We start from the raw sequence: 11,934 nt of genomic DNA, 5'->3' as shown, positions 1-11,934 counted from the left end.
GCTTGCATTATTAAATTGTTGCTTCCACATGCATTGGCATGTTATTAGATGGTCCAAGCAATTAAGAAACTCTCCAGTAGAGGAGAGTTCACTGTCATGGAGCCACAACAACTAAGGATTCAAACTTCTAATTAGTGGCATTTTTGTAATATTTTAGAAATAGTTTGTACTATTATTATTATTATTATTATTATTATTATTATTATTTGGTTTGAAATGGTGACATAGTTACTTTGCAACTTGAGCCAAGAGAACTTATCGGGTATTTTATGCTTTGTTAGAGATCTTACTCTATTAGGATAATGATGACACTCAACTCATGTTGCATGGGGATTATTTCTTATCATTTGAATATAAAAATATAGAGCATTTTCATAATATTATGAGTTGATGAATAAATTTATCATATTAGGAAGGTGATCCTGTAAAAGAAAATTTTAAAAATTGACAATAAAATACTTTTCAAAAAAAATCCAAAAAGAACAAATAATCATAAAAATTATTTGAACTTTTGTCCGTTTGTAGATAGCTGATAAACTTTAAAAATTCCATATTTGCCACAAATTTCAAAAATTTTGTAATTAGTCATGTAAATTTATATTCTATTAATTTTTGTGATAAATATTACTTCAATGGTATGTTTTTGAGCATAAATATTATGAATATTTTTTATTTCTAGAAGCTTAAGCTTTTGGGGGAAAAAATTGATTATTTTACATTCTTAATATGGTACCAGAGTTATAGATATTTAGTTTGAATCTCACCAAGTTTCATATTTAATTTGCCACGAGAAGGAACATTAAATATAAATAATAAAAATAGTGCCGTTACAATAATTGTTTCACACGCTTTAACACAGATCAGTGATAATTTTTCTAGAAAAATTGGTCCATGTTTAATTTTTAACATTAAATGTTGAATATTAATCTTTTGCTGTAGGACTGAATTTTGATATTAAAAAGGCTCTTCTATATTAGTGCCAAGCATAATTTTGTCAGTTGTTACTTAAAGTTAATAATGGAATGTAAATTTAGATGATTAATTATAAACATATGAAAGTTCAGGTGGTCATCTGGGAATGACAAACATTCAAATTGTTTTAATGCATTTAATTATATACGTATAGAGCTAGGATTCTGCAATTTCGAAAGTACGGTGGTCTTTGTGCTTGTAAGTTGTTTTCGATGATGGGATATTCAATTCGGCGACCGGCTCCGTTAGACATGATATACACTATTATAACTATTTAGAAATCAAATTTTATAATTTTTTATTTTGTTTGTCTAGTGAACAAGTAGTCTCAAAATAAACGGCTGAAAATAAAAATCTTACAAAACATAGTGATAAAATACTCAAATTTCAAATCGAAAATATTTATCTTAATCTTGATGTAAAGTAGAATTTTTAGCTAAAGTTTCATATAATTCGAATTGTTCTACATTGTTGAATTTACAAATGTGCCACATCGGCCATTAAAATAGTCATTTTTAGACCTTTTGATCGTTTAGTAAATGATGTCAAAAAATTATAAAATTTGGTTTCTAAATAGTTCTAATTGCGTAGATCATGCCTAGGGTTGTCAACGGGTATGGATACCCGAAATTTTATCCAAATCCGAATCTGAACCCGAAAGGAGCTGATTTATCCGATACTAAACAGATATGGTTTCGATATGGATATCAAAAACAAAAATCCGACGGATATGGATTCGGATGTGATTTGACTATACCCGCCCCAAACCCGAACCCGACCAGAATCCGACCCGAACCCAAATTTATTTTACAATAATATGTATATAAAAATTTGATGTTATATTTGAATTTGTATTTTAAAAAATTTAGATTTAATGTAATAAATTTTGAAATATTTAAAAGATGTTTAGGGTTCTGATTTTTGGGTTCGGATTCAGGTTTCGAATTTTTGGTCGGGTTCGGGTTTGGATATGGATTTTTAAAATCCATCGGGTTTGAATTCGGGTTAGGGGTTTGGCTTAGAAGTTGGGTTTTTGAAAATCCGTCCTGAATTCAACCCGTTGACATCTCTAATCATACCTAACGGAGCCGATAATCAAATCAAATATCTCATCATCGAAAATAACTTATAAGCACGGAGGCTTCTGTAATTTCGAAAGCGTAGGAGACGTTCTCGTTCTCTCTGTCTCTCTCTCTCTCTATATATATATAAGGGTAGGAAAAAAGAAAAAAAAATAGGAGGGAGGGACCAACACACAGGGCGTGTTTTGTTCGAAGTCGGAATCGGAATCAGAATCGAAATCAAAATAAGCTGGAATCGGAATCGGAATGACTCATTACCTAAATCTGTTTGGTTCATCACCTGAATCAGAATCGGAATAAATCATTCCCATTGTCGGTATTTGGTTCAGGTAAATATAAAAAATGTAATCAGATTAATATATTAACTTTATCTTTATCATATATATATTTAAATTCAAATTAAAAATTAAATATTAAAAATTTACATCAAAATTTTGAAATAATGTCAAAATTTTAAATCTATTTTTTAAAAAAATAATTAAACTTTGAAGTTGAGTGAATAATTCAAAATATGAAACTAAATTTTGATTTATTCAAATTCAAACTTAAAATTACAATTTAAATTTTTATTTGAATCTATAAATTTAATTTAAGTTTGAAATAAAATTTGAATAAAACTTTATATAAATTAAAATTTAATTTAAATTCAAATTCATAAGTTAGATTCGAAATACTTGATTAAATTTTAATTTTTAATTCAAGTTCAAATTAAAATTTAAAATTTAAAATTTAAAATTTAATTTCTAAATTTAAACTCATATTTTAATTAAAAAAGTTGAACAAATAAATTTAATCCAATTAAATATCCATTCCGTCCGGATTCAACTTTCAATCCAATTAAATATCCATTTCGTCCGGTTCACCCCGGAAAATAAGGTGATTGGGAGATTCCCATTCCACTCGGGAATTGGAATCGGAATCGGAATGGGACTCCTACGTACCAAACACCCACAAACGGATTCGCCCATTCTGATTTCAATTTCAGGGTGAAAAAAAAGCGAACCAAACACGCCCACGGTGTTTACATAACCATTTCCTCTTGTGATTAGTTTGTAGGTTTTAATTGAAGGATTATTGGCTCTTTCAAAAATAAAGGAAAAAGGCAAAGACAAGGAAAATGACTTATTATTGTTAGGTGCTTTATGCTCCCATGAAATTGACATTTGGCATGTTGACATTTAATTAGTTGAAAGTGTACAAGCTATTACAAATTGTAGGGTGTTCTTGGGGCCCAACCAACCTACCCTATTTCAAAATCCACCCAAATTATTTAGATTGAACCAAAAATTAAGGAATCATTAGTCCTATAGAATTATTGGATTTGGGTTATGTACAAATTTTCCAAATACAAATTACACTATTGCTAGAGCAAAAAAGTCCAAATCACAAGCTTTGACAATAGTGATACCCCAACAGTTCCATATCGGATGAAAACGAAATTATAATTCAACATATAAACGACCAAAGATCATAATAATAATAACCGAACTTAAGCATTTTAGATCGGTGGCTTGAGTCGAACAAGTTATATTACTAGTGGATCGGATCGTTACAGTTGGTATCAGAGCCAACAACCAGCCGAAAGTGTGAAATAGGTGTTGACTGAGCTGGAGTCATACAACGGGTAGAGCGTCGCTCCGCGGTTGACGGCCATTGTAGGTAGAGCGCACCCCGCAACAGTAAAACTTACTTTGCTAATATCAGTTTGCTAGGAGCGAACCTAGTTTTGTTACGTTTGGGTTACTAGCTGCTAAATTGAAGCAAAAAATGAATTGAAACCAAATTAACCAAAATCAAATCGTAGTGTGAAAAATCAGACCGAAACCAAACCAAAAGAATTTAAACCGAACTGATCTAAACCGATTTGAGAAAATTAAAATCAAAATCAAACCGTTGTGAGAAAAAAGAAGAACCGAACCAAATCGAATTTTCGGTTTGGTTTCGATTCGGTTTGTCAGTTTGAATTTGAATATTGGTACATACATATCCATAGTCATTTATTTACCTGCATACATATGTATCTCATATATTGATACATGCATATATACATATAGAAATGTATTTTCTCAATTTGGTTTTTTAATTGTAAACACAAAATCAAACCTAAATTTTTGATTTGAGACATTCGCAAACCAAAGCTAAACCATCTACAATTAAATCCAGTCCGAACCAAATCTAATCAAACCAAAACTGTCGGTTCGGTTTGGTTTTGTGGTTTACCTACTAATTCTTCCAAAATGATCTCCAAAACAAATCTCTCTCTAACAATAAGATGACTATATATTGAGTACTTTGGGAGTAAAACATTGCAAAGCTTAAGGAGAAAGTAAAGTTGAATTAGGTGGCTACCAAGTGTATTTAGTGGGAAAACAAAGTGAAAGATAAGAGTGTTTTAGTAGAACAAGAAAAGAACATTCTCCTCTTTTGGCAAAGCAAGAGAAAGAGCTAAATGCTAAAAAAAAAGAAAGAGAAAAAAAAAAAAGAAAAGAGATTGAGAGGCCAAAAAAGTGTGGCCAAAGTTCCAATTCATGTGACAGGTGCATGTAAATTAATTGGAGGAGGCAAAGCAAATAGAAAGATAACTTCTTTTATTTTTATTATTCCCTTTGAATTCAGACAAAAAACATGAGGGAGACTTTAGAAAACAAAAGTAAAGAAAAGAACAATGTTTAGGTGGCAAAGAATTTTATTTTATTTTTTTATTGTGGATGGTATTGTTGGCTCTTTATTAGTGTTGGCTAAAATAGATTCAACTTTTTATTTTATGATAATAGGTCCAAAAGATTAATAAGTTGAATTGAATGAGCCTGATAAGTTGAGTGAGACTGTGATTCACAATAGACCTAACGAGGCGTAACAATAGACCTAACTTTCAGATGGGTTGAGTCAGATCGAAATCTGTAAATACTGCGGTTGAGCCCTTAAGTGCAATGGGTGTGTCCTTTCTATTAACACATATTTTTGAGATAATTGGTTGCTCTTCCGATCCATAGATATGACATGAATTCGATTATGGTCCGACCTTTCGCGTGTTGAGGGTCATCAAATATTAAAATGGAAAAGAGTTGGAGTGAAAGCTATTTTATAAAAGTTTCAAATGTTCTAGATTATATTTAACGGTATAGATCATCAATTCGCAAGCTCCATCATTAAAAGATACTATACTCATAAGAGTATAGCAGCCCTACTATATATATATATATATAGAGTCCGGCTACGGTACTTGTAAAAATACAAAGCACTTGGTGCTTGTAAATTTTTTACCGTTAGATCTACCCCTTTGATCATTTTTACCCGTTAGATTATACTATTCAACCAACCACTCACTCAACTCTAAGGAGTCCACATCATCTTAACCGCACATTTCTTTATCCAAGGGCCGAAAAGTTACAAGTACCAATGACTTGGTACTTTTAAAAGCATAGGAGCTCAATTCTATATATATATATATATATATATATATATATAGTAGATTTGCAGTTGTGGAGAAACATGCCCTTATATACTTCGTTAAAAATAGAAATTTGAATTATCGCCAACTTTAACTCAATTGAATATCTTTTAATAATATTTACGCATTTGCGGGGATCCAGTTGGGCGTTAATAATATTATGAAGTCCAAGATAAGGACGATTTTATGTCTCTAGATCCAGACGAGATGATATAAAAGGGTCCCAAATATTCTCAAGGCGGTTTCACTTCTAAGCTCGAAATACTTATTTTGGCTTTCCAAGATAGTAATTCAGGCCGTATTCGTAGTCTCAATAAAAACTTCTAGCAGTATATACTATTTTGTATCAAATTACCATTCAAGAATAAAGTATTTCAAAATGTGACATTTGGTTATGAAATTTCTCTTTTCAAAGCAGATTTGGAAGTACACAGCAACAATGAAGTCCAAATTTGAAGCCATTTGGGATATGACCTAAATTTGTGATGTTTATAGAGAAGGTACGAGTCATTTATATGCATATTAAAAGTTTCATATCACATCAAATTGCCTTACATGGCTTGGTTTGTGTGGCTTCTTTATGGTTAGCCTTTTATAACCAACCCCCTTTCCTTGTACCCTTTTAAATATCTTTGGGATATTTGTGTTAAGTGTTAACTACTACGTAATTTGGATCTTTAGTGGATTTTATTTTAAACTTTCATTGTTTATTCTCATATGCTCTATCATTCTCTCTCTCTTTCTATTCTAGTTATTGACAAGTAGGTAGGGATGCAAATGGATCCAGATTAGTAGACGTCTCGCCCTAATCCGTCCTGAGTGGGGCGGTTAGTGGAGGCCAAGGATAAATGGAGCAAGAGGCGAAGGACTCTTTCCTTCTTTTGATTCGCCAAAAATCAAGCAAAAAGTCGCAGTCTCGACAAGTTCCGATTAAAGTAGTAAGTAGAGATGAAAATAGGATAAAAATTAATCCACCCCGAATCTGGCTCAACTCACCGAGAAAATGGGGCAGGAGATGAGAGATCCCTCCTACTTCCTCATTCGTTCCGTGTGCATCCCTATACACAACCCCTCATCACCTTACTTTTTCATGTTTTTGTTCTTTCTTTCTTACTTTCTTTCTTTCTTTTCTTTTTACAATAAAATTCTTAAGTAATATGCCAATGGTTCGTAGAGAAAGTGATTCAGGGCTTAATGGTTAGTACCTGATATCCCAAATTTAAACTCTAGTTATTTTATATTTTCAAATAAGATGTTATATTTCTCTCTCTCTCAAAAAAAAAAAAAAAAAAAAACCTTGAGCAATACCCACACATAAAATGCTTGAATACTAGTTGGGAACAATATTAAAGTGAAAAAGTAATTTTCATTTATTTGGTTTCTAGAACATTCTTTTTTTTTTTCAAAAATAGTTTCTTCCGTACTTTATAGAAAAGTATTCTTATCTTTTTTGGTTGTTTTATTCGAAAGACGAAACTGCTTTTCGATGAAATATAAACAAGCACTATTCTGAAAAAAAAAAAGCTATTTTTTAGAGAAAATAAACAAACATAAAATACTTTTACAGCTAAAAAATTATTTTCTGAAATATTTTTCGCGGAAACTAATTTGAGAATGTCATCTTTCTAAATGAGAGTTCTTACTTTAATCAAGGTTTAATAAAATTGAATCTGGCCCAATCCAGCCCAACCCAATTGGATTTTAAACCCAATCATTTTACAAGATTTAATCAACATTTTATTATGTGCCTTGATCTTTGTGATTTAAAAATTTGCCTCTTTGAAGCGCATGTTTATGCTCATCAGATAAGATTAAGACTTTATCTGATATTAATAAGGATCAAACTATTAAGAGTTGAGACGAAAATATAAAGATATATGTTTTCTTATTTACTATCGAATTAGTGTAATCTGCACAATCTGTTGTTACATAGAAACTAATAATTTTATAACGTCCTTTCTTATCCCACTGAATGCATTGTTTTGATAATCTTAACGTCTGATGATTTTTTCTATCGAAATTCTTGCTGCACACAATACTTTTTTGCTCATTATCCCAAATAGAAGGCTAATATTCTTTGAAATAGAGCAATTGCTCTTAAAAACAAAACCAATTAGACCAAGATACAAGAGATGTTAAGTGAAGGGAGTTAAGATAAAGCAGCCTCGCAGTTAATTAATTTTAGTGAAGCAACCTCGCAGTTAATTATTTTATAAAGGCATATGTGAAAAAAAAAATTAAGAAGGAAAAGCTATTAAATAATTTTCAAAATTTTTGTATAAATTAAAAAGTTTAGTAAATCTAATAGTTCTATTAACTGTTAGTTGTTAGTTATTTAATTTTGTTTCATAAAAAATAATATAATTATTGAATTTGGTCAAATTTTCTATAAAATTTGATAAACATTTTGATTTAATTAACTATAATTAATCATAAAGAATGAAAATTATAGAATATCTGTTAAAAATATAAGTTTGAGGGTTCTATTTCAAAGCATCATAGTAGTTTGAATTTAAATTATGTAATATTTTTACATTTAGGCTTTTTATATAGTGTAAATTATATTCATTTAATCAGATTTTAATTTTAAAATACTAATAATTCAAAAATATATTTTAATAGACCAAGTGCACGCAATATTTCTTGGAGGGGCTTTTTTTGCAAATGACTCCCTGAAAAAATTTTATTTTAAAAATAATCCCAATAAATTTATAATTGCAAAAATAACTTTATCCTGCCACGCAGGCGCCACGCAAGCGCCACGTGAGCGGGCTGGACGCCTGCTTGGCAATTGAACACGGTGAACCATTCATCGCGTTCAAACACGGTGAATGGTTCACCGTGTTTCTTTTGGTTATTCGCGCCGCTTGATGTAAATCCTATAAACGTATTGTACACCATCTTTTTCTCGGTAGAATAACTAACTGAACACGGTGAATGATTCACTGTGTTTGAACACGGTGAAAGGTTTACCGTGTTTAACTTGCCAGACCCACCACCCCAGCCCACCAACGTGGCGCTTACGTGGCGCCTGCGTGGCAGAGGTAGAGCTATTTTGCAATTATAAATTTATTTTTTCATGAGGCCAAATGCAAATAAAGCCCTTCTTGGAGTGGAGGTGCAAGAGTTAGGAAAACACATGTTACTTTCTTGTCCCTTGATATGACTCAACTCTTTTTTAATGTAGTAAAAGTAAAGTAATAACGTAATAGATAATAGATAAATCAGATGTACAAAATATTTCTGAAAAGTAAAGATGGGAGAGTTGGGAGGATACGCATCGCTTTCTTATTCTGGGATGTAATCCAACTCTCATTTAATACAATAGTAATAATAATAGATAATAGATTTATTCTATGTTGGTCATTGAGTAAAACATAATAGAACATAAAAAATAAAAAAAAAATTAACTTTTAAAAGTAAATTTTTACTTTTCCTCCTTAACTTTTAAAAACCTACATTTTATATTTTCAATATTTCAAGTTATTGCATTTAGCCCCTCCTCCGTCAGGGTTCCATCACTATTCCATCTATTTCTTATAATTTATACTGAAAATACCCTTTAAAATTACTAAAATATATTAAAATTTTATTTTTTATACAAAAAAATATAGGTAATTTGGTCATTTTCTTCTCTCCATTAATGTAATACCCTCTAAAAATATTTTTAAACTTTTAAGAGCACAAAATATAGATTTTGAATGTCAGAAAGAAAAAATAAAAAAAATAACCATTTACGGGAAGATTTTCTATAATTTATCTAATAAAAAAAAAGGCTGAAAAAGAAACATGGTAATTAAAAATATTTTTCACTCAACAAATAAGTCTTTAGTGTAAATGTGTAGCACTTTTTACCATCACCGACCGTCCCTAGAGCAAGTGACAAAGGGTTTGGTGGTTGGTACTTGAGACCCAAGTTCGAATCCTAGTTGATTCATATTTCCAGCTAAGTTTATTTATAACTGAAATAAACGAAGCGGGTAGCGTGCTACCTATCTTTCAAAAAAAAAAAAAAACACTTTGTACCATCAAATATAAATACAAATATAAAGTCAGACATAAAATCTTACAAACAATCAATTATTTGATGTGAAAAAGTATGAGACGATTGAAACCTAACTATGCTTGTTATCTGTTCTAAAAAATGAAAAATTCCCTTTCATTCATATTTGGATAGCATGCAAAAGATGAAATTGTTTTCCAAATTTGTCTATTTTCCTCTCTTTGTTTTCATTCCTTAATTATTATCATTCTTTAAATGCCATTTTTTCAAATAAAATTATTGATCCATTTCAATTTAACAATTGTTTACAAAAAAAGAAAAATTGTGCTATTATTTGTTGGGAAATCACATAAGAATATTCCATTGTTATTCCTTTGGGAATCTTTGTAGGTGGACCACTAATTCATGGTTCCTCATTTTTAAAAGAGAATAATTATCTATTTATCTCTTAAAACTTCTGAAATATTTTATATATCACTATTTTTTTGTTTCGAATATCCCCTTGTATATTTATCTATTATTAAAAAATAACCATACATTTAGTATCCATTAAGTCATCTCGAATTAAATACGGATTAAATTTCTATCAAAATTTTAAAAAAAAGTCAAAATATCTTTTGTGCTCTTAACTTAAAAACAAATAAGAAAAGTTGGTGACTACAAAAAGGTATATTTAAAAACGCATAGAAGTTAAAATTTTTTTTTTGGGTCTAATTTAAAAGTAAATAAGAAAAATTGTTGATAATATAAAGCGCATATTTGAAAGAGCAGAATAGATATTTCATTGATTCACTTTAGAAATATATTTAAAAGAATTTAGAACATTAAAAGTAAATTTTTTATATTAGCCCTCGAAGAAGGGTAAATAAAAAAGTCTGAAATTTTTCACACGTATATTCGTAATTACCCCCTTTTAAGTAAATAAATAAATAAAAAATATATATAGAGAGAGAGAGAGAAAGAGAGAGAGAGAGAGAGCAGGGCTGCTGTGCTCTCATGAGCACAGAGCCCTCCGTGCTCCTGAGTTGTTTTCGATGATGAGACTCCCGAATCGACAATCGGCTCTGCTATACTTGATCTAGTATATTTGAAGTATCTAGAAAATAAATTTTGCGATTTTTCGATCTCATTTACTTAATTAGTGATCGAAAGGGTTCAAAATCAATGGCTGAAAATAAGAATCTCATAAAAAGTGATGATATAGTATTAAAATTTTCGATCAGAGATATTGAACTTGCTGTAAATAGTATAAAGAATTTTCTATCAGAATTTCATCTGATTTGGATACTTCTATACCGTTAAACTTGAAACGGCAGATATCGACCATTAAAAATTATTGATTTTGAATCTTTTCGATCACTAAATAAACGATATCGAAAAATCGCAAAAATTATTTTCTACATACTTCAAATATGCTAGATCAAGTCTAGCGAAGTCGATCGTCAATTCGGGAGTCCCATCATTGAAAATAGCTTAGGAAGACAGAGGGCTCTGTGCTCCTGAGAGCACACATGACCTACTCTATATATATATCACATACCTATTAAATATTTTATAATATGGATATTAAAACTCATAAAATAAATATAAATTAGTTCGTGCACATGTACATGCCTCACTCATGCCTTACTATGCCATATTTTAGGGCTAATTGCATCAGAGTCAACCCTAGTTTCACCCTTTTACAGATAGCCACCAAAACTTTTAAAATTTTATTTTTACCATCCAAACTTTATAATTAACCATCTAGATTTATACTTTATCATTTTAAATAAACCATACTAGCCACATAGTTAAGAAATAATAAGAAACACATGCTAGTATTATAGTTTGAGTCTTTTGTTTTAAAAGTAGGTATTTAAACTTTAGAAGTTTTTATTTTATCATCTAACTTAAGAAACTTTTGAAGTTCGTAAATCTATTTCAAAGTAAGCTATAGTTCAGATAAAGTTAATTTATGCATTCTTAATTTATTAGTGATTTTTTTAAAAAAATTTATTTATTTTAATTACTTTATAGCATTAAAAAAAAGATTAATAAACATCTAATGGATTGTAGGAGTTATTTAAGTCAAAATTTCTAATCTAATTTCACGTTGCCACCCCACAATGTGGTTTAATTTTTTTTATTTCATCTTAAGTACCTATAATTAAACAAAATTATAATAAGTTTTTACAGTTAAACAAAGATAAAATTATAATAAGTACAATTTTTAAACTATAAAAAACCTATATTAAAATAAGCTAAACAACAGGGGGCAAATAAAAATCTACCATTTAATTCTCAATTTTTAAATTTATGCATGCAAGCCACTAACATTCATTTGGTAAATACGTTGTATCTAGTCCACACTATTCGGTATATACAGGAGGGGATGAACTACAGCCGTTCGATCGGAGGATATCGACGGATATAAATATTCAAAA

The sequence above is a fragment of the Ananas comosus genome, linkage group 1 (genome assembly GCF_001540865.1).
Source record: "Ananas comosus cultivar F153 linkage group 1, ASM154086v1, whole genome shotgun sequence".
NCBI lineage: Eukaryota > Viridiplantae > Streptophyta > Magnoliopsida > Poales > Bromeliaceae > Ananas > Ananas comosus.
The sequence above is the reverse complement of the archived record's forward strand: the minus strand, read 5'-3'. Positions refer to the sequence as shown.